This window comes from Micropterus salmoides, unplaced genomic scaffold, assembly GCF_014851395.1.
Source record: "Micropterus salmoides isolate LMB-PRFRI ecotype aquatic unplaced genomic scaffold, ASM1485139v1 Ms_hic_scaffold_871, whole genome shotgun sequence".
NCBI lineage: Eukaryota > Metazoa > Chordata > Actinopteri > Centrarchiformes > Centrarchidae > Micropterus > Micropterus salmoides.
This window is the reverse complement of record NW_024044650.1, coordinates 58-23,800: the sequence shown is the minus strand read 5'-3', so window position 1 is coordinate 23,800 and position 23,743 is coordinate 58. Positions and strand designations below refer to the sequence as shown.

At 40.3% G+C, this 23,743-nt stretch overlaps 1 pseudogene; it reads right to left on the bottom strand.

Annotated features, from left to right (window-relative positions):
• Window positions 1–200: 200 nt before the first annotated feature.
• Window positions 201–23,449, bottom strand: LOC119894710 (annotated as a pseudogene).
• Between the last annotated feature and the right edge of the window lie 294 nt (window positions 23,450–23,743).

Sequence of the window (23,743 nt, the reverse complement as noted above, 5' to 3'; positions counted from 1 at the left end):
AATGCACTCTAACACAACGACACAGATTCTACCTTTACAAAGATGATAATGTTCAGTTTTTATTGACACTGTCAGATAGGTTTTCATTTCATATGACCACCACTACTTCAATAAGTACTGTGCTGCAAAAACTTTGTAAGAGCAGCTAATTTGTGATATAGTTCCTTATTTTGAAAGAGTTTGAAAATGACTTGCTGTACCTTAAATTCTGTGGGGACGATCAGCTTAGGGGTTTGAGCCCCATCAACATATCAAGCCCAACGAACGTCATGATGGACATGAAGATAGAGAAGTCACTGATGAGTTTCCTCAACTGGAGCCACAGATGGTGAGAAACAAAAATGAGAAAATAGGATAGTAAAAATGTATTTGCAGAACTAAAAGCAGTGACAAAATGTGGAAAACACTGAGCTGTGTACTTCTACTCAATTAACATTTGTAAATTGATGTGACTTTGTACAGTTATAACATACTGAAAAAACAATAAAGTCAAAGAAAAACAGAAAACGCTGCGATGTTATGTTTGGCGTGGAAATCAAGCTTCACTTGACTCAAAATATCATCCTTGTGTCTGGAAAAAAGGGATCCGTTTCTTTTGTCTGTTTGACTATCTACTTTCTTTTAGAGAGCCACACATGACAGATGTGAGCAGTGCCGTGTTGTTACCATGGAGGTTGTACCAACACAGCTATTCTATCAACAACAGGTCACTGCTTCAAAAAATTACAATAATTATCATTATATATTTATTTTACCAGGCAAGTTAATTAAGAACAGATTCTTATTTACAATAACTGCCTGATAGGAGAGAAAGGCTTCCTGTAGGAAATGGGAACAAGGATTAAATAAAAAACATAACATAAACAACAGACAGAAGACACAGGACAACATCACAGAACCAAAAACAAACCAGGTACAGAGACACCAAGAAACCAAATGAAAAGAATAAAAGTAAATTAAGTGGGCCGCCTGCCTGAGTCACACATTTTAGTGATTATCTGCTGGCCATTATGGGACGGATTTACTAACAAACGGAATAAAGAGTACTAAATTGCGTATGCATTCTAAAATATTGCACGTGTAATTGTAGAACCTGTTAGGGGTGATTAACTAAGAATTATTGCGTAAGTGACAACAGGTGCAAACACAATGGAGGTGGCACTATAAATGAGGGTTTCGCGTGTTTTAATGGTTTCCGCCATGGAGAGTCGGAAGGGAAAGCAGCCACTGTGTAAAAACCTTGGTTTGTTTCATTCAGTATGTCCCGAGTATGTGGAAATCGTATGTACCTGCCCATCCTGCCTGAGATTGCACTACTGCACTTTTGAAAGACATCATTCTCTGTGTACACCGTTAGTATGTGTTCACTATTTGCATTTAAATTCATCTGAAAGGTGCCTTGTGGAGTTTTTGACCACTAATGGTGCTATGGAACAATGTTTTTACAAACGAGTCCCTGTTTGTTTGTTCCGTGCGCACAAGGACGCACATGCTCACAGGCAACTACGTGTTCCTGCTATTCCACTGATCAATAGTTGGTTGCAGTAATGGCAAAGACGCACAGCAATGCACCAACAAAGGCAGTGAACAAGAAGCAGCAAGCTAGAGAACCTGGATTAAAAAAAATTCAAAATGCTGTTGCAAATGTTTTATAAGGAAGTAAATGCAGTCAACATGTTTGGTAACGTGAAGGATACGCACAGTTAGCATCATGCAGGACCCACCTCTACCACCACTGTCTAAAAGCTGTTGCTACAGTCAACTAAAACTAAAATAAAAAACTAAAATACACTTCATCCTACATTAATATCATGTTTATGTCATCATCATGACTTGCTAATTTACTGATAAATTTCATAATGTTGCTCCTTTTCTTTTAATTTTTGCTTTCACTGGCATAGTTTGGCATGGCAGCTCATGCACTTCAGTGGTGGTTAGAACAATTCTCTCACTCTGACAGCTGCCTCGGGGTCTTTATGCTGGTCGCCTGACAAGGGGACATCCTGCGGTATAACACCTGACAGTCCAACATCACCAGCTGCATAATACTCTCTTGTTTATTTCTGTGGCTGTCACAACACCTTGGCCTCCAATCTATGAACTGCTTTGCTTTAGCGTCTGACTTCATGTCAAACCATTTGCTCTTTATTTCTGTCACAGTACAGCTCTAACAGCACATCACTGGCAGCTGTAGTCATATTTTCTCATTGTTTTGGATCCCAAATGTCACGAGTGATTGCCAAATGTGTTATCTTTTCATCTGCGGATTTTTAACAGCAGGACCTCTGTGGTCTCTTTTTACTATTTGGTAACATTTTTGTGAATAAAACTTTTTTTAAGATTTCATCCTGACTTGTTCCACTGCAGTTGCAGCTGAAATGAAGTTATTTTTAAAACAACAGCATTAGGCCACGTTCTACAGCGAGCCCTGCAGTCTCTGTGATTTCAGGGTTAGGCCATAAGAAATGGGCCAGTTTCATAGCCCATCTGTAGGCTATAATTGATTAAGTTAAGCTATTTTTCCAAAAGGTATGGAGCCAGGGTGAGGGTTAAAAGACTAAAGACTAAAAACAATTCCTAGATGAAAGTGGTAAATTTACAAGAACAAAGCTCAACAATTCCCTGAAATTAAAGTCCCAAAAATCCAAATCACTATGGTGTTTTCTTCTGAATACGCCCAATCCACAGCAAAGTCTCTAAAGTGCATGATAATATGATTGTGGGCTAAACTCACGAATATTTCCTCACTGCAAAATCCGATAGCAAAGTCTAATATAACTTTCCACTGCATGCATAATACATGAGGGATGTTGCAGCCTTGTAAAGTGAACATAAACGTATGACTATAATCAGAGATTATTCTGACAGTATACTACATCTTAATCATATTACACATAAAAGAAGTTCATAAAATCCCTGAGTTTGCTTGATAACCCTGACTTAACTCTGAGTAGGTTAAACTCCCTTCGTGGTACAGGGCCACAAGTAGCCTTACCAAGCAAATTGGGGCATTAGTTATGCTAATGAGCATATGCTCATGAACAAGTTTTTTTGAAAGTTTATGCAGTCACAAAGGTTTAGTGAGGCGGACTTGAAACGTACAGCCAATGTCACCTCAGTGAAGTTTAACATTAGATACCAAAAAGTTCTTGCATGAGGCCCAGTTTGTTTTGGTGAGAAACACTGAATGTAATCATTGCTTTAGTTTGCTTACAAGAAGGCCCCATGGGAGAATCTTTTATTTGAACGAGATTTTAACTGAATCTGCAAGTATTGTGAGAACTTTGTTTTGTTAATTTAAAAAGGTCGATAGATAGATCGACAGATAGTTTAGTCACCTTAGTAGGGAAGTAGCGGCTGAACTTGAACTTCTTGAGGGTGACGGTCATGGAGTAGGTGCCAAAGAAGAGGATGAAGGACATGAGGGCCAGATCGGGGACATACTTGCAGGACTTTCCCACCAGAGAGCCTCCGTACTGCACACACTCCTTCTTGCTGAGCTGGCTCCAGTCCAGAGCTGTCACATTCAACTGGGATGGTGGGTGGCGGTGGTGGGGAGACAGGAGCGGATGAAGAAGAGTCAAGTGTTTTGACAAAGACGTAGAGGAAAATGTAAACACAGACAGAGTGAAAATTTGTCGTCACAGATGTGAAGTTATAATCCATGGAGGAGAGTGAGAGAGGATGATGGGATAGATGGTGAAAAACAAACAAGGGACAGAAAGAGGAGAGCAAAGTGACTTCATTGTCAGACTCAGTTGAAGCCTGGGTTGGTTGTAAACAAACCATTTTACTCTTTTCTAACAATGTTGTCATTTGGGCTTCCAAAAATCCCTGTAATTGATTCTGGGAAGAGCTGACCCTGTAAGCCTTTATCCTAAAATACAATGCGCCAAAATAGAGGCAAAAAATGAAAATTGAATGAAAACAAGCACTTACCCCAGAGACACTAGAGCTGTTATCTGGCATTGGAACTAAACCATTGAAGATCATTTCAGCCACTGTTTATGAATGGGAGAGAGACAGGGAGAGACAGCGACGTAATGAGACAGAAAATGAAGGGGGTGGGAGGAAAACAAAAGGGAAAGAAAAACAAATGCAAAATATAATGAGAATCCAGCTGCTGGACATTGAAGTGAGCACACCGAGGCCCGCGCGGACAAACAAAGAGGTACTCACTTGCAAGAGATGGCAGCCAAATTGTGTGTGCATGGCGAAAACAAACAAGAGACAAATCAGTTACAGAAACCAATGTCTATAGAAATGACTGTAAACCACTGCCAATGTTTAAATTAGTTAACAGATTAGTGAACATCTGGGAATGTGTAGGATGTAGGAATCTAATTAACATTTGATTTTCACTAAGCCATGCAACCCCATGAAGAGTAGTTAAAATTGGTATTCATAATCCTGATAATCATCATAGACAGCAACGACAGCCCAGCTGAAACAGGATACAGATATTTGACATGTTGGAATTTTTAAAACATTTGATTCAATTCATTTTTTTTTAACATAACACATAAGATTATCAGCATTGTCATCAAGATATGTTCTGAACAGTACATTGTTTAGTTGAAAGATAAACTTGTCTCCAGTGAACAAACTTTATGAATGACCCCAAACATACTGTATATTTGGCTTTTCTGTTCTGCAATATCATTTATCTGTAACAAGCTAATATTAACTAGCCTGCCTAATTTAATCTGGCTCAAGCACATGTTTGAGATATATAACTAGATAATAATGACTTGTTGACTATATATATCAATAAACAGGGACTGCAATGGATACATTTATTGTGTTTTCATCCTCTTGACGATTTGTGTATGTGCGACATTTCTGGCCAGAGGGGCCACTTTTATATTAAAGATCAATTAAATTAAATCTATCAATCAATCAGCACTGTCAGTGGATGCTTAACAGCATAGGAAATCAAAGAGACAAAAGAACAGTGAAGGGTACAGCTTCACCTGGGAGACTAACTGCTGTGTAGGAGAGCGTTTCATTAGTTAGCACGTGCTAAATGACAAACCTGTGCTTTTCCATGTTTAGCCCATCAACAGCTTCCACTTACATTACTGTCCCCCATTTTCCAATATATACCTGGAATTTTTAGATTGATGCAGTCACTAACCTCCATTAATTTCACTACTGTGCCAAAAGCAACTTTCAGAGACTTGAAAACTGGATTTAGATGGGTTATCTTAAAGCCCCTGAAAACGTCTCGTTTTTCTTGATAACATTAAATATTCATGACTAAATGAGCAGCATCCTTAGGTTTTATCTAAGAGTTGAACACTCAGAAGCTCTGAGATAACCTGCTTCATCAGGACTGTGTGGGTGTTGTTTGATCACATTTGATTTTGATTGAGATGCTTTTAATGTCTCTCTAATTGGTGTGCAAAAACATGTGACATCACCTTTTTCCAACTGAGCCCTGCCCACTTCAAACCGGTAAAGGAGCACAGACAAAAACACAAATACAGAAATAGCATTGTAATTGTACTACCGTCTGCAAAAAAACTGTGTGTTTATTTGTAGGATCCCAAAGCTCATAGCAGAGAGCTGATTCAGAGAACGTCTTTAGGGTCTTTAAGATCTAGTCAATTTATTTACTTAATCCATTTATTTATTTTGTCATCATTTTATCATAAAGCTGCAAGCTACATCCCAAGCTACAATATTAGCTGCTGAAAAACATTGCACTGACAAGCTACATCATGATGTAATCTTATCCAGAGGACAAGCAATGAGCAAATTATATTAGTAATTTTAGTAATTATAAGATATTTGGAATTTTGTCACTTCTTGCATTAAAACATTTGCTATTCTGCTACTCTCAGATCTTGAAGATATCCTTGAACGCAACGAAAGGGAAAGTTTTCAAATCTTCAGCTTGCAACTGTATTACCCCAGTTTAAAGAAAAAAATATATGCAGCTAAATGCTAGGTGATGGATTACTTACTGTTTCTGTGCTAACTCTGACCAAGTTGTTATCATAAATGACCTGGAATCAGTGGCAGGGAATTCATCCAGAAACGTATGCTGTATATGTATTGAATTGTTTTGTACATTTTACATTTGTTAAAACTCTTTTTTTGTGAACTAATGTTTCTTAATAAATGGTTGCTAGTAATCTGTTTATTAGTGCCTAATTGGTAGAATCATTTGATTTTGAAAGATTTGGTCTCCAAAAAAAACTACGTTTACTAGTGAGAACTGGACTCTCTTCTCAGTTATGTATAGTTATAAAAAAATTACAATAAAGGGTTTTATAGACTGAATGCAGGTGGTTTTAGTCTTCTCTACAACCTGCCTGTGACGACAGTCTACCGAGCCCAAAAAGAGCCACATGTAGCCACACTCCTCCTTGTTGATAATCCCCCAGTATCTCCCTGAGTCAAGGGGTGAACTCACTCGGGTCTGGGGCCAGGCATTCGCACTTGTAGGCAGTGACGTAGTCGGGCTTGAAGTCGGTGTTGATGGGGTAATATTTGAAGGAGCCCACCATCTTCTTGATGGCGTCAGAGATGAAGATGAAGGAGATGAGGCTGGAGAAGCCCTCCTCAGTGAAACGCGTCATGTACTTGATGATGTAACTAGCATCTGTAGCTACCAGGAGGAAACACTGCAGGCAGGAATGGATGCCAATCCACAGACGCAGCTCCATGTAATCTATGTCGTTGTTCCTTTGGGAGTGAGAAGTCAGAGAAACATGGTGAATGCACTGGTGAAGGGAATTCATGTAATACAACCAACACAAACATAATATGCTGCACTTATATTATCTGTATTTAAGAGAACATTCAATTCAGTTTTATTTACATAGCACCAAATTGTAAGAAGTTGTCTCAGGGCACTTTTTATATACACTGCGTGCAAAATTATTAGGCAAGTAAGTATTCTGAATGAATGATTATTTCTATGCACATTTTCCATCTCTTTCTTTCCATATAAACTGGAATGCTCATTGCAGTTAAGCATTTTCAGGTGATATGTATTTGTGTAATGAGGGAAGATGTGGCGAAAGTCAAATGGGCCAAAAAGAGATTTAACTGACACTGAAAAGTCAAAAATTTTACAAAATGCCTTCCAGATGGATACAACGCTCTTGAAATAGCTAAACTTTTGAGGCGTGACCACCGGACAATCAAACGTTTTGTTACGAATAGTCAACCGGGCTCGCAAAAAGCTCATGGTGAAGAAAAGGTTAACTGCAAAAGACTTGAGTAGAATTAAATGTGAAGCTACGAGGAACCCATTATGCTCCAGTGCCACCATATTCCCGAAGTGCAACCTACCTGGAGTAAATGATGACCTGGCCCCTTTCCTCACCTGACTTGAATCCTACTGACAACTTGCGGGCCTTTTTTAAATGTGAAATTTACAGTCAGGGAAGACAATCCACCTCTTTGAACAGCGTTTGGGAGGCTGTGGTTGCTGCTTCAGTGAAAGTTGATAGTGAACAGATGAAGAAACTGACAGACTCCATGGATGGAAGGCTCATCGCAGTTATTGAAAAGAAGGCTGGCTATGGTCACTAAATATTTTTGTAAGGCCAAAAATTTTATTTAATTTTATGTCGTTACACTTACTCTAAAAATTTTGAATAAACTAGTAATTTGATAGAAATTTTGGTAATTTAGTTAGCTAATAATTCTTCACACTTCTATATTCTCCTGAGCAAGACAAAATTCATGTTTCCTTAGTTCATTCAGGTTTGAGGTTTAATTATATATTTTGGATTGACTGAGAGCATTGTGTTTGTTCAATGATAAAAGGAATCCTGAAGAATACAATTTGCCTAATAATTATTTGCACAGTGTAGAGCAGGTCTAGACTGTACTCTTTATAAGCATACAGATAGGGTAAAAATATTTCACAAATACGATAACTAATCCCAACAAGTTTGACCTTTGACCTATCAAATTGCTCATGGGGTTAGTGTTCTGAAATGAGAATGGCAATATGAGAATACACAATCACCTAGTTGAGAAGAGTTTCGTTACACAAAAGTTTGGCGGGTACTCATTCATTACTGGTTGAAACGTCTTTATTTGTTATCAGTGAACTTCAAAGTTAATTTTTTTAATTGCCTTGAGATCAAGGATCAGAACCCAGTTAGACATTTTCCCACTTTCATCCAGATAAAGTAGCACTTTTTGTTCACCTAGCAATACAGACCATCAGTGAAAGTGGTTTAAATTTAAGCCTGAAGGGAAACGCTAGAAAAACTGACACGTGTAGACTCTGATAGACGCTACATGAGTAGCATTTAAAACAACTCTCTTCACTCACAGAAGCATGAAGAGGTACATACATAATAGAGCAGGAGATTCAGTAGTGTTTCTCTCTTTAATGGGATTATCAAATAATCCACTAATTGACAGTTAAGAGGATGTCTATAGTCTCTCACTACACTATTCCCACTATGTCTGTCTACTGCAAGAGCATTCAGCTCTAACAATGCTTACTTGCTGAATTCAAACAGGAGCTTTTCAAAGATGAGGATGGGTCCAGTGGAGCTGAGGATGATGAGGGGCTGACCGCTGAAGAGACAGAAGACAGAGCCAGCCAGAGCTGTACCCAGGAAACTCTCCATCACACCCTGTTGGAAGGATTTGGGGGAGGGGGGTGAAAATGGAATTGGGATAGAAAATTGTTGTGTTGATGAAGTCAGAAAATCCAACTTCAGATGAGACGAGAGGAAGAGAGGAATAATGATGAAACAAAGGAGAAGTGTGTGTGTGTGTGTGTGTGTGTGTGTGTGTGTGTGTGTGTGTGTGTGTGTGTGTGTGTGTGTGTGTGTGTGTCTGAGTGCATTACACATTAAACAAAGGGTCATGATGTTGTATTTCAGCTTGACAGGGAGGGAAGTGAATGAGTGCCAGGCAAAGCACTTTTCTGAAATGATTCCTCTGTGCATGTGTGTTTGTGTGTGAGTGTGTAGATGTTTGTGTTGGTGCAACGATAGTGCTACACAAATAACAAAAGGGAGACCTGATTGCACGTATAAACATTATTAGCTAAAATTACTCCAACTTCACAGTGCAATGAAGCCAGGCACTCACTCTGGCAAGGACAAGCACAACTGTTGAAACTTTGCGCGTATATACACAAGGATACCATATTCTACTTCAATTGTATATTGTGTGTATATTTTATATTTTTGATTCTGATGTTTCATTCTGCATTTATTGTTTTTCTTTTACTCTTTGCACCACACTACTCCCCTGTGCTGCTGTGCCAATTAGAATTTCCCCTACGGGGATCAATAAAGGAACATCTTAGCTTGTCTTATCTTAAGTTCATATTAGAGTGACATCACTGTTTTATGACAGAGCAGTAAAATGAAATGGAGGATGACGTGTTGTAGTCTTTCTCAGTTGTTCCAATATCCCAACACATTTGGATAATTGACAAGCTGAAGAAGATATTATGAGGACAAACTAAATTAAAAACAGGAAAACAGTGTCACTTTCTAAGACAAACTAGCTGTCCATAGGCAAACACAGTAAATACATCTTTTCTAACCTGATAAATATGACACACAAATTGCACTTGAGCTTCCTGGGCTGACACCAATTGATTTCAATCTACTGCTGCTACTTGCCTGTGCTTACAATTGGTTTGTTGTGGACTTCAAAGCCACGTTAAATATGAACTTGACTTGGCTCCAATAATAATCTAGAGTAACTGAGGCACACAACACATCTGACATAGCATCAAGGATCATGTATGTTTTTATAACTAATATGACTTTTTTTTAATGTCATTGGAGGGGAAAATAGATACGTATGGATTGTAATGTAACTGACAGGTGCAATAAAATTGTGTTCTCCCAAATCATTGCTGCTGTAGCTCTTCATGTTTTCTGTTAAATGATTAGTTTGGCATTTTGTGACATAAGCTGTTATTTTTTTGGTAAATAACAAGTGACTGCAAAGACAGAATTAGTCATTTTTTTAGCATTATTTGGTCAGTTAAACTATTTAAATATCATGCCAGGTACTTCTTTAAAAGATTCTTGAAAATGACATAAAATGTTGTGCGATGGTGCAGAGCTAGAGACACAGCTTGCATAGAACCGTCTCTGTGTATAGCGCATACCTAGCTGATAAACCTACATAAATACCTAAAGTAATTTCACCTGTTTCCTAAGTTTGGCACTCTGTTTTACCTGGTAGTTGTCGGTAGCGTCACCAAGCAGGCCACCAAAGGTGATGGCGTTGGTGATGCAGCCCAAGTAGATGAAGAGCACAGCGGAGATGGACTGAATGTGGAAACCCTCATAGAAATCACTAGGCAGCCATGGCAATTTCCGCTTTAAGTCCAGGTACAGACCACCGCAGAAGCTATTGTACACGGACACACACAGTAGTCAGCATCACACACATTGCTTTCTCTAATGCAGGAGAATGACGAGCCTTCCAGTGAGTGGATGGGAAACTTATTTTAAAGCAATATCGAGTCATACATATATAGGCAGGAGAGGTCAGTGTTTGTGAAGTTTCTTTTCTACAACTTTCTACAACCCTCTGCATTGTGTTTATTATTAAATAAAGAGACTTTGCTCACTGGTGGAACCTAGAAAAAAAATTTGCATTTCCATAATGCAACTTGTACCAATCAAAGGTTTCGAGAGAAAAAAAAAGATCACTGCATTGGATCAGGATAAAATCACTTTCATGTATACTACATTTTCTTCTGCAAAACAAAACAAGAGGTGGAACATTTGGTTGTATTGATCCTGTTGTTTTTGGCACAGTTGAAACTGCCGGTCCAACACTGCTAACTGACCAAATTTAATCTTTTTATGCTCAGCTAAAGTGCTCATTAGGGAGTGTCTACATCTTTTGGGGAGTTGAATTGTACCTAAATAATTTGCCCACTTTTCCACATTGTGATTAATTCATCTTAAAATTTACTTTCCATATGCCAGAGTCAGTTTAATCCAAACCTTTTGGCAGTTTGCCATGTGGCCTGGACTACTTACCGTCCAGTGAATGCCAGCTCCTCCCCCAGCTCATGTTGCACTGGCATTTCCTCATCCTCAGCCAGGCCTCCTCCTCCTCCCCCAGCTGTACCGTTCATCTGCCCCAGCTCGTTTAAGGAAAACACTGACTTCCTGCAGAAAAGATACATTCGGCACAGATGGGAGTAAATATGGAATTCATTTATGTTTGTTTATTAAAGGGCTACTCCATGATGTTGTAAGTGCTGTTTCAGAGGCTTTTCATCCCTGAACGCTTTGACTGGTGCTTGCTGATATGGAGACCTTGTTGCACTCTGCGTAAAGCTCTAAGGAAACTATTTATCAGCTGATTTTAAGTGAACGTTTAGCATATTGCTCTTTGTGCCACAGACAAATAAGCCGAGAGCTTAATGTGCATTACTGAAGTAGATAATAAAACTCTGACCTTTTGTCAGCCGAGGTGACTTTCTTGGGTGGCTCAATGCGGATTTTGGGATCCCATTCTCCAGGTGGAAGCACAATCACCTCATCCAAAAACTCATCGATGCCTGCGATGAGGTCCTCCCGATCTCTGGCCTTGTAAGCTACATCACTGAAGAGCTGGGAGGGGAGAGAGATAAAGGGAGTGGATTTCAGCATTTCACTTGTCTTATATCATGGTGATAGTGATCAGTATGTACTGCTCTAATAATGCTTGGGGCTTGACCATCCTCTCTGATGGCCTCTGGAGACTTGTTAAACATAGAATGTGGAAACTTTATTGATATTTTGACTCTAGCTGGATTACATTAAAAAAACAACTGTCAGTCAGTAACTAATCATGCCCTAGAAACACTGTGAGTGAAGTGCAGTTCTAGGTCTGTAAATGGTCATTGCACACTACTCAGATCGCAGGTCATTAGGACAGTAAACCAGAAAAACAGCACAAACCAAACTGCAATAAACTAAATAAAGTGAAACTTTTTCAAATTAAAAGCAGCAGGAATCAGCAGCCAGCGAAGACGGAAAGATTTCCCCCCCTAAGTGTGTTATGTGGCACCTTCATTGATTTGCTCCCTTACACACAAACAGCTTAAATTGAATCAGTGGATGTGTTGGAGCCATGCTCTATGCTGCCTAAGTTTCTAGAATGTCTTAAATCCAGCCAATAACTGGATATGGAATTTAAAGGCTTACTGAATTACAAATACTACTGTGAAATGATTTAATGAGAAAACGTTTTACAATTAAAGATGGTGTTCTTTGGTTTCCTCCATACAGATAATGTGATCACCCTAACCAATTTTGTGACTGAATAGATGAGGATACGTTAGCACGCAGCCATGCTAAAACAACAAACAACCGTCTCAGAGAGGCTGTACTTGGGCTAAATGCTTATGTCAGAGTGCTAGTGTTGTGTCGTTCAAAGAACGTTTCGTTCATTTGACCTGATCTCGTATGTGACTCAGGAGAAACGGGTTGTCTCAGTGAGTAATTCGTTCATTTTCACGCATGCGTGAATAGTCTTGGACTCTTACGTTCACTCGTGACACAGCAGCTGCAAGGTCTCCGTCAGCACAGGAAACAGAATTGATTAGTTCACGACTCTCGACTGTGGTTCTCTGGGTTTGAGTCGTTCATTTGTCACGTGAAAGCTGGCTACAGGGCTGTGGTAAGCAGGCAGCACAGGAAACAGAATTGATTAGTTCAGGACCTATAACTGTGGTTCTCTGGGTTTGAGTTGTTCATTTTTCACGTGACATCTCGGCTACTGTGGAGCAGGAATGAACTAATCATTCACATGGGTCCTCCTCGGAGTCTGTCTTCACTCGGCAGGCTGACTTACTGCCAGCACTGGGGAATGAGAGGCAAGTCTGTTGTCAGGTAACAGTCACTGGACTGACATATATGTAATATCTATTTTGATAACTTTGTGACATTTAATAAAGCATAACGTTATTACAGCGCAGCTACATTGGGCTAAGTTATAGTTTTAACACAGCCGCACCGTAACTTTAGTGCTGCTAGTGTTTACAGACAACAGCTGATGAGAGTTGTTCTGGGTCTGCTCCACTTCAGAGCCCTGACAGAGTTCTACCTGGAGCTGAATTACCACAGAGGTCGTCTCCTCCAAAACAAACGGACCCGGACATTAAACCATTAAAACACAGCCACATAGCAACGTTAACGTTAGCCCTGTGGTTTGTTTACAGCTAACAGCTGATCCGGTCTGCCAGAGAACGCAACGTAGCTAGCCGTATTGTTGTTTCACCACTCTTCACTGGTGAACAGCCTGCAGTGTTTGAGATTATTATTAAATCTGTTAAATTTTAAAGAGTGTGTTTTATTCATCTAGTGTGTTTTACTCATGGATAGGCATTAGGCTGCTGTATGAATGAGCACTTTAGAGATATAGTATAGTAATTATAATTATATATATATATATATATATATATGGCTGGTCTGGTAGTATACTCAGGAAAGATTGTGAAAATGGACAGATTTAGCCGGAGTAGTGGCTTAAGTGAATATTGACAACATATTTCTGTGGTTTTTACTTGGTTTGAATTTGGTTGTGGCTCCATGGGGCTTTATAGGACCATGATAGAGAAAGATCAAGAGGTGAATTTGTGCATTACTTTGTCAATTAAAGCAACCCAGGCAGCCCTCTGCGCTGTTTTTTTTTTTAAATCACCCACTAGAGGGCTGCAGCACTGCAATAACCGGCCAAGTTAAAATGAACGAAATGACACAATAGATTAGATAGATAGATAGATTAGTTCATTTTAATGAACGAGATTTGGTGACTCGAGTGTTTCAAAAGAGTTACTTTTCCCATCACTACAGAGTGCTAACATAATCCCCACGCTTAAAATTCACCATCTTAGCTTAGCGTGTCATCATGCTAACATTTGCTACAGTTATTACCACAACTATTACAATTCATTCTGAAGCGAACATGAATGTCTGATTCAAATTTCATGGTAATCCATTTGCATTTCCTTGTATGTGCACACACACTTGGCCAATCAAGCTGATTCTGATTCTCATGGTGCCACTAGATAAAAAGTGTGGGGATCATGAACCTCATTAGAACTGACTCTCTGGGCACCATGAATCAGAGATGGGGACTCGAGTTAGAGACTCGGACTCGTCCTCAAAAGACTTCAGACTCGAGGTGCGGGACTATAGAGGACAACAAAGAGAGGCAGCTGCTCCGCCATTCATCATAAACTTTGGCTTTAAAACCTCATACAACAAGACCCAAACAAAGAAGCGCTGAATGTAAAATAGGTTAGTAAAGCACTGCGCTCCCAGAATGCAGGGTTACTTGTGGTTCCTAGAGTCTCCAAAAGTAGACTAGGAGCCAGAGCGTTCAGCTATCAAGCTCCTCTCCTGTGGAACCAGGTTCCAGTTTGGGTTCAGGAGGCAGACACCATCTCCACATTTAAGAGTAGGCTTAAGACTTTCCTCTTTGATAAAGCTTATAGTTAGGGCTGGCTCAGGTTAGTCCTGAACCATCCCTTAGTTATGCTGCTATAGGCCTAGACTGCCGGGGGATTTCCCATGATGCACTGAGCTCCTCTCTCCTCTACTTTCTCTCCCTCTGTATGCAACCTTATCCCATTATTGCATGTTACTAACACAACTTCTCCCCTTTCTGGTAGTCTTGTGCTTTCTCGTCTCTCTCCTCTCTCCTCCTATCACTTCCTGCAGGTTTTCTGGCTCTGGAGCTGTGGAGTCTGGATCTGTGGCTGCGGGTCGCCTGCTGCCCCCGTGTTCCTGCTCGACACCCTCTACTGCAACGACTATTGTTGCTAGTCTTATTGTTATTATAATCATTAACATTACGATGGTTACCATTAACACTATTATAAATATCTGTACCATTTTTCATTTAGTTTATAGCAACATTACCTTCGCTGTCTGTACCTCTGTGTGTATATTGTGTAGGCTGCCTCCCTCCCCTCTCTCTCCTTACATCTCTCTCTCTCTCTCTCTCTCTCTTTCTCTCTCTCTCTCTCTTTCACTCTCTTCTCTCTCTCTTCTCTCTCTCTCTCTCTCTCACCCCAACCGGTCGAGGCAGATGGCCGCCCACCCTGAGCCATGGTTCTGCTCGAGGTTTCTGCCTCTTAAAAGGAAGTTTTTCCTTGCCTCTGTCGCCTAGTGCTTGCTCTTGGTGGGAACTGTTGGGCTTCTGTAAATATCATCACAGAGTACGGTCTAGACCTGCTCTTTTATGAAAAGCGCTGTGAGATAACTGTTGTTGTGATTTGGCGCTATATAAATAAAATTGAATTGAATTGAATTGAATTAACCTGAGGTGAGTAAATGTTTAGCTCAGCATTGGCTGTGCTGACTTACAGTAGTTTATAAGCTGTCATTAATTGCATTGCACATTACAAGGTTGTGCTCTGTAAATGAAAAACAGGTTACAGCTTTATTGTAGACCATTTAACTTTACAGTTTTATTTAGTTTATACTGGGTTTGAGAGTCAACAGGGTTTGTTGACTTACAGTAGTTTATAAGCTGTCATTAATTGTAGACACATTGTACATTAGGCTACACGGTTGTGCTCTGTAAGTTAAAAACAGGTTACAGGTTTATTGTTGATTATGCAACGTCACAGTTTTATTTAGTTAATGTTAAAGTGGGTTTAAGAGTCTGGGGAGTGTTCTGACTTACAGTATTTAATAAGACGTCAATAATTGCATTGCACATTATATGGTTGTGCTCTGTAAGTTAAAAACAGGTTACAGTTTATTGATTTGAGAGTCAGGAGGATGTGTTGACTTACAGTAGTTTATAAGCTGTCAATAATTGCATTGCACATTACATGGTTGTGCTCTGTAAAGGTTACAGTTACAGTATTCCTTATAGCTATGCAGTTTTATTAGCAACCTGCATTGAACGCAGCAGGTGATACAACATTCGTAATAACCACGAGAGACTTGACTTGGACTCTAGATCACAGACTTGAGACTTGACTTGGACTCTAGATCAGAGACTTGTGAGCATCTCTGCCAAGAATATCTGTACAATATTTCATAGCAATCAGTCTGGACCAAAATGGTGGCCAACTGACAGACTGGTATTACCGTCCCCAGAGCCACGCAGCTAATTTAGCTAAAAAACAGTGTTACTATAGGTGCTACCTGCATTGTTGAGTATATCAGAACAATTATTTTAAACTGTGCAACAAAATCAAATTCTAAAAATAATCTGCTCTTGAATCTGACCTAACGGAGGTAGGGTGGTGCTGAGGTGTAAGAGGGAATATTTAACTCCTGTTAAGATGCCAGATTATAAAAGAGGTCAACCTATGATTACCAATCAGTGTTTGATTGTGGCTGGTAAACACATATTCTAACTGTGGCTCTTGTCTGAAAGTTCAATATAAATGAACTATTATTTATTTACAACTTGTATCTGTTGAAATAGCACATTTAGCTTTGTGCTTAGAAATATAGGAATAACACTACCATTAACAAGCAATGGGAGACTTATTATCCCTATAGAACCCTGCTCCTCACTGATGCCTAATAATCAGCATCACTTCTGCGTGTCATTTAAACACAATAGGTATCCCAGTAGATGGACAGGCTGCAGGACTGTCCATCTACATTTTTAGCTTATACTCTCGCTCACAGCCTTTACAGAAATTGACACTTTGTGTTCCCACAGGTTTACTGAGACAGTGTTAGTGTCTAATAAGGAATGCATGTCATGGAAACATTTTTACATCACACTAACAGACACTTACATCATCCACCATTAGGGTTGCTATGGCTCGGCCGATCTCATTATACGACTTGGCCTTTCCTTGGGGTCCCAAGAGAATAAACAGGAATCTGTATAGTGATGAGACAAGCGTGAGGTATGGGCTGCGATGGCAGGTGTCTGTGAAAAGGGCTTTGCTGAGCAAGGGTGAAGAAGCGAAAGACAGTGCAGATCATTTCACCTGGTGGGAACAGGGACCTCGGTCAGACCTCCTAGTGTTGTAGCTTGAGCCAGGCGGACAAAGGCTACGAAGGGTTTGTTAAGGAAATCCACTTCACCCACCAAGACGTTGGATGCCTCTGCATCTCTGGGGATCTTCTTCATGAATTTATTCTTTAGCTACAGAAAGTGGAGGGACAAAGAGAGAACATGGTGAGACATCATCTTTTACTAGTAATGTTGTTACCATTCCTAGGGGACATTTCACATTTCATATTTTATGGGGTTTTCTTTCCTTTTATCCTTTGCGGCATTCATTTTCCTTTTATATTTGTAAATGTTTCATATTTTGAGTCATAGGTGTTCTAATTTACGTTTTCAACTTCAACTGATTTGATAGTCAATCATTTTTTAAAAGCGGAAATAGTAAAGATTTACTGGTTGCAGCCTCTAAAATGTGAGGATTTGCTGCTTTTCTTTGTCATATGTGATAGTAGGGTGAATATACTGCAGTAATAACAGCGCTTTAAATATGTTATCTTAGGCTCTGGGAAGTTATTATTATAAGTTATTATTTAATGACATTTTCGAGAAAAAAACAATCAAGAAAATAACTCCCCAATGAATCGATTGTGAAAATAATTGATAGTTGCAACCTAACATGTGTTTATTCTTTCCGTTTTTGCGGCTGCAATGACCAGATTTCCCTACAGGGATCATTAAAGTTTCATCTTCTCAACAGTCTGTCGAAACCTGCCAGATTAGTCTACTGTTACATCAGCAGAAGTTTCCAAAATAACAACCCTGTGTTGTTCCATGAACATTAAACCTCAAGAAACATCAAATCTATGCAGACATAACTAGGGTTGACACCCGTCCCTTATTTTTCTGTATTGAAGGTGGCAACCCTAGACATAGCTATGACTGAAAGAGGTGCGGCAAGCGAATCAGACTTGTGTGACTGCATGTAAAAGGTGTGGCAGGAACAGAAAAGGACGGCAGCACAGAAACACTCAATAAAGCAGAGCCGTGCCAATAACCCTCAGCCCGAATCTGTGGCTACATGTGAGGGCCAAACACGCGGACTGGACAATGGGATCCATGTTTATTATCGACACAGACAATGTAGCACACACACAAAGTAACAAACTATCAGTTGTCCATTGTCACATGTGGCCTACTGTAAACCTGTAAATACAGTCTGAACATCCACTGAACCACTCATAACTGAGGTACTTAAAACAGGACAACCAGTACTCATCCTAATAGTTGCTCTAACAAATAAAGTTCATAGCCCACATCACACACTTCTAAACACATTCTCTTCATTTATGTTTGTACATTAGTCATCGCTGTGAATGACACTTAATCCTGACCTGTCTGTTATAAAGCCCAGTAGCCTAATCCAAGCAACAACAGCATCAGTCCAAGCATGTATCACCGGGTTTAAGCCGCATTATTACATCTGCCCCACAAATGAGTGAGTTATGTATTTGCACGCTTCCTCTATCACTAGCTGTCACCTTCACAAGCAATTGTAATGAAAGACTGATGACACTTAGGACAGAGCTGGCTCTCACCACTCCAGCGAACACCAACGCCTTACTGAGACATGAGATATACGTAATCTCCACAATAATGGAAAGCAACACTGTGGAAAATGAGTATACACCCCAGATAAAGCATTCCACTCTGATAAATCGACATTTTGCTGTTTTGAAATATAGGAACATCAATTTGGCTATTTGTAAGGATAAAGCCTGTAAATATCAAAACGTGTTTGCTCTGATGAAATGTTGATTTTGAGGTTGTAAATCTTGTTACCTCACTGAATATAACTATCTAATGCTTAAGTTGGTAAAGGCATATGCAGAAGATTGAAGTAAGTCACCTGGTCTGTGCTGGGAGAATCTGCAATATCATTCATACTCCTACTCTGGGCGTGACCTGGAGTGCAAAACAACAACAGCAAAAGGTTAGAACATTTTCATTATATGCTATATATTGTAGATCATTCATAACAGACATTGCTGCCTGTCAAATAATCTAATTTTTGTAGACCGGTTCAAGCAAGGATGGCACACATACCACATTATGATATATAAGACAATATGTGACTAAGCAGTGAGGGAGTAATGCCTCCAGATGGAAACTTGAAAATCAATCAATAAACCATAAAGAGTGAAACTGGTCCCTCTGACGCACAAATCACCCACTTAGTTTTAAGATGCCAAATGAAGACGGGAAAGCTCTGGGAAAATCCAAAGACAACAGTTTCATTACACTAATTTGTTGAGATGGCAATCGTGTCTTACTGAAGGCCAAACCACTTCATTTTTTCATCAGTTGTTACTTCTAATACGTTAGAGTGAGCACTATTTGAATTTTCAGGACTTTAATAACGCCTATTAATTCCAGCAGAGTTGAATGGCTCATTGGCTCAACAACAACAAATCAACCTGCCTTATACTGGCCTTTGAGTAAAGGAGAACAAAGAATTGATTTTGTGCAGTAAATGCCATCCACCTCTGATAAGACAGAGGTTTGTTCCTGACTAGAGTTAGTCAATATATCCATATGATTCTTGTATTAATATCTAACCAAAAATGATTGTGTAGTGATTTAAGAGTCACTGTATAGACGTCCACAGTCTCTGTGTCAAAGCTGCTGGGAATCAATCCGTTCTAGAGTTCTGTGATGATATAAATGTTGTTTCAGAGGCTTACCAGCCCAACAAGACATGTGAAAATGGTTAAGAAATATAATCTGTATCTGCCATCAAAAAACAAAACAAACCAAGGCTTTTCAGCAATCAAAACCCAAATAATAGGAAGAGAGGAAGAGAGAGAGAGGTGTTTTGGCCATAATGCACAGCCATGCATGTGAGTTGAAACCACAAACTGTGGACACATAGACAGGCACTCACGCAGGCGACCATAGTTGGCAGGCTGCTGTTTCATTCGGAGGTCCTCCGAGGATCGGTTAACGTTGACCATTGACCCCGGACTTGGCCTTGGACCCAGTCCACCTCGGGGCCCTATATTTCGATCTGGAAAGGGAAAGGAAACCGAAACAGACACAACCAGTTACAGAGCGGTCGGAGGTGATGCTTTATGATTTATCTAGCAGTTTGTGCCCTGCCCGGATGAGATGAGGAAATGCTACAGCGGTAATTAACTCATCAAACATTAATACATCCCCTGTGGAGGATATGAGCCTTGTTGACTGCAGGAGTGTGTTCATTCATTTACCAAGTGAGTCAAATATCTGCATAATGAATTTCGCAGAGGCTGCAAAATTGTACGTGGAACGAGAATAGACCAATCATTGATAAAAAAAGAAATGCTATATCTGCAGGGAGTGTCATTTCATGGATGGCATGTCATGATACATGCAGTCCAACATTTTTCTACTTTTATCAATCATGGATATAATTTAAAAGAAACACAGCGCTGTCTGGTAACCTGATAATTCTTATTTTGTCACTGCTTTCGATCAGTAAAAACTACCATCCTAGAGGGAATAGTGTTCCAATGATTCCCTTTTATTGTTTCTTAGATCAAGCTAGAAATCAGCAGTCTGTGAGGCCTGTTTATCTTAACCTTTTCAGGAAATTCTCTAAATTGCTTTTAAAATAGTGTGAGCCCTGCACTTGTTTTTCTCAGCCAGTTTCTTTACTGCAGGCTGCAGAGAAGTTAGTTCTGAGCTTGAGGCCATCAAGTCCAAGCATTTGCGGTACTTGGACAGCATGTGGAGGACACAGCTGAATCCCTGCTCAATGAGATATGGAGTTGGAAAATCAAGAAAGAGAAGCCTGGTCTTCTCCCAGAGAGCTGGGTAAAGCTGGGCATGTTGTTTAAAACTTATAGGAGGAATGAGTAGGTGTACAAAAATAATCCCTCTTAATCATCACTTATGACCCACTAGAAGTGTGGCAGTGTCTGTATCTGCAGAGACCCAGCCCTCTTCCTGTATTTTCTTATTTTCTTGCTGTTTATGAGATGTTTCAAAGCGTCAGCCTATGGGCAGTGGGTGTGTCGCCCCCAGCCAATCACAATGCGCAGTGTGTGAGGTCAGGTCTCATAACGAGCAGGTTACATCGCTGTCTCCGTCGCTGTCCTCTGCTCTCTGTCTGTGTCATGGATGTATAAAGAGCTGCAGGCCTGTTTGACCAAGAGCAGGTCAACACAAACACATACACACACACACACACACAGACACAGAATAGAGAGGCCGCAGCAGACAGGATGAGGCCTGTGCTTCGGCTGCATTCACACAAAACACTGCTAGCTCCTTCAGCAGGGTTGTGCGGGGGTTTGGCCATGCTATTTGTGCTTTAAAACGTAAACGTTGTGAAACACCCCAAAATTAACATTTTATTTTTCAGATTCACTGCTTCATTCACTCACTCAACTCACTCGCTCGACCACCGCTGCTCTCTCTCGTTGAGTTTGGGAGTAGGGGCCACTTTCTGTGTTTACAAACAGCAACCGACAAATCCTACTCATTCAGTGTCACCAAAAAACGCCTCGGCACCCCCCTTTAAAATATATTGCTTCCATCATCCCCCTACCTCCTCTGATCGCCCTGTTGAGAAACACTAAGCTAGAGGATCATTTCCGCTGGCTAAAGAACTGGACACTCACTGGAGCTGGACTTGCCAATGTCGGCTAGCGAGCGGTGGATTGGCTTCTTGGTCTGGTGTCGATGTTTCCTCAGCAGGACAAAACTGATCTTCTCTCTCAGATCAGGAGATATCATGCCTTCCTCTATCTGCCTCTCAATGATGTCATCTGGAAAAGGAAACATTTATATTTGACATGTGGAAATTTGACACAGGGATCCAGTATTCCCAATTTGGCATATCACCACATTGTCAGAAACATAGTAAAGAATCAAACAATAAAAACAACATAACCAAGCATAAGCAACTTCTGAAAGACAGTCAAATAATCAGTCAGTAAAAGATGAGCAATAATGGACCTTAAAACACAAGTTTCCACTTGTTTTAGATAGCACATAGAGAGACAAAGGCCAGCTTGAATAGGAGTCTTCAAATGTTTTTAAAGGCATCAGCAGATACCGCAAAACATATAAGGGATGAGCATTCCACAGTGTCGAAGCCACCACTTTATATGCACGATCACCTTTTGTTTTTAGTCAAGCACACAGAACGACTAGTAAGCCCTGGTTTAAGACCTAAGTGACCCCAGTGGTGATATAGGAGTGAAGCAGGTCAGATCTGTAACCAGGTGCATGACCATGCAGGGCTCTATATGTGAAAACGAGAACCTTACACTGAATCCTGAACCTGACGGGTAGCCATTTGTAGACGGTCCAGAGACGACTTGCTGAGGCAGGTGAAAAGGTAATTGTAGTAGTCTGATCGGCATGGTATGAATGTATGCAAGAACATCTCTACTTCTGGTTTTGAACAACAGGTTTGACTGTGCTGGCTTGATATCCAGCCAGGGTCACATCACCACGTCACCAGGGTCCATTAGAGCAATAGACAGTGTTTGTGCATCTGTATGAATAGACTTGTATTGCATGACTGGTTATTATCATCATCATGATTTGCTGTACAACTTCCTCACAGCAAACAGGCATTTGCTTAGAACAGTTAATAACCAAGGAGTCTAGCCAGTCACTAACACTAATAACAGCTCGATATAAAAAAAAAAAAAGAAGCAAGCATAACTAAGAGTATGGGTGACAAGGACAAATGTTGTATAATGGGCAAGGTCCCGTTCAGATGCCTAACTGGGAAAAAGACTGGGAAACTCTGTAACTGTTGTCATTGATTCTTTTTCTGTGGATTGTCTAAATGATTGATTGATCTCGTGTTAAGATGGCTCACAAAGATACTAATAGCCCTGGATCAGGGGAGGGGCCTATAGAGAATGCTTATGTACAGGGTCCAGATTTTGTGCGATGCCCCTGCCTAAGCAAAATTAAACTTGTGGTTAATTTTACACCGCATCAGACTCCATAGAAATGGGACATTTGTTGACGTCATTTCACAGTCGGAGCATATAGAGAGCAAAGATCTTCAAAACATGTTACTATAATGCACTTTTGGAGTTTTGTAGGGAGTTTAACCTGTGCAGTTCACCACTAAACTAGTTTGGTTAGCTAACATGATACCATGTTAGAAGCTAACATTAGGTATACACAAAATGAAGCCGAAATGAGCCTCAGTGGCTGAACAGAACAGATATTAACAGTGACTACTGAATTCCAACACAATGAGAAACGCAATTATCAGAAAAGGAACTAAACATCTCACCAACTATCTGAGGCATTGAGTAGCCTTCCAGGTCCAGCAGCACTGTTCCCGCCTGGAGACACGTCCTGAGCTCAAAAAGGCTATGTAGGGATAGCGTGGACACGTGTGGTTTACTCCACCTTTCTCCCCCCTCCTCCACCTTCTCTTCGAACTTCACCCACCTGAAGGCAGCAGAACCCGCAGAGAGAAGGGAAAGGTGAGGAATACGCAACTGTTGAGAGTTCTTTGAGTTTGGCACTTCAGCTCTGCTGGTGGTGCCCACTGCTCAGTAGATGTAGCGCTGGCAGCACCCAGGCATGACGCTATCAATATCAGGCAAGCAAAAGGGCAGAGACCTCGGTTCACTCACAGACGAACAGTATACTGCTCAGTGCTGTGGCTTGTATTGCTATGTATGTCAAATTATCACTTTTCTGACCTATTCCAGCACCAAAAACTCCTTTGCCAACTATTTACACTTCGGTTGTTGTGATTTGAGGGTTCGTTTATCATTTATAGATCTCCAAATTTAAATCTTGTGCAAAAGCAAAGCAACATAACACTAGAACAACTGTA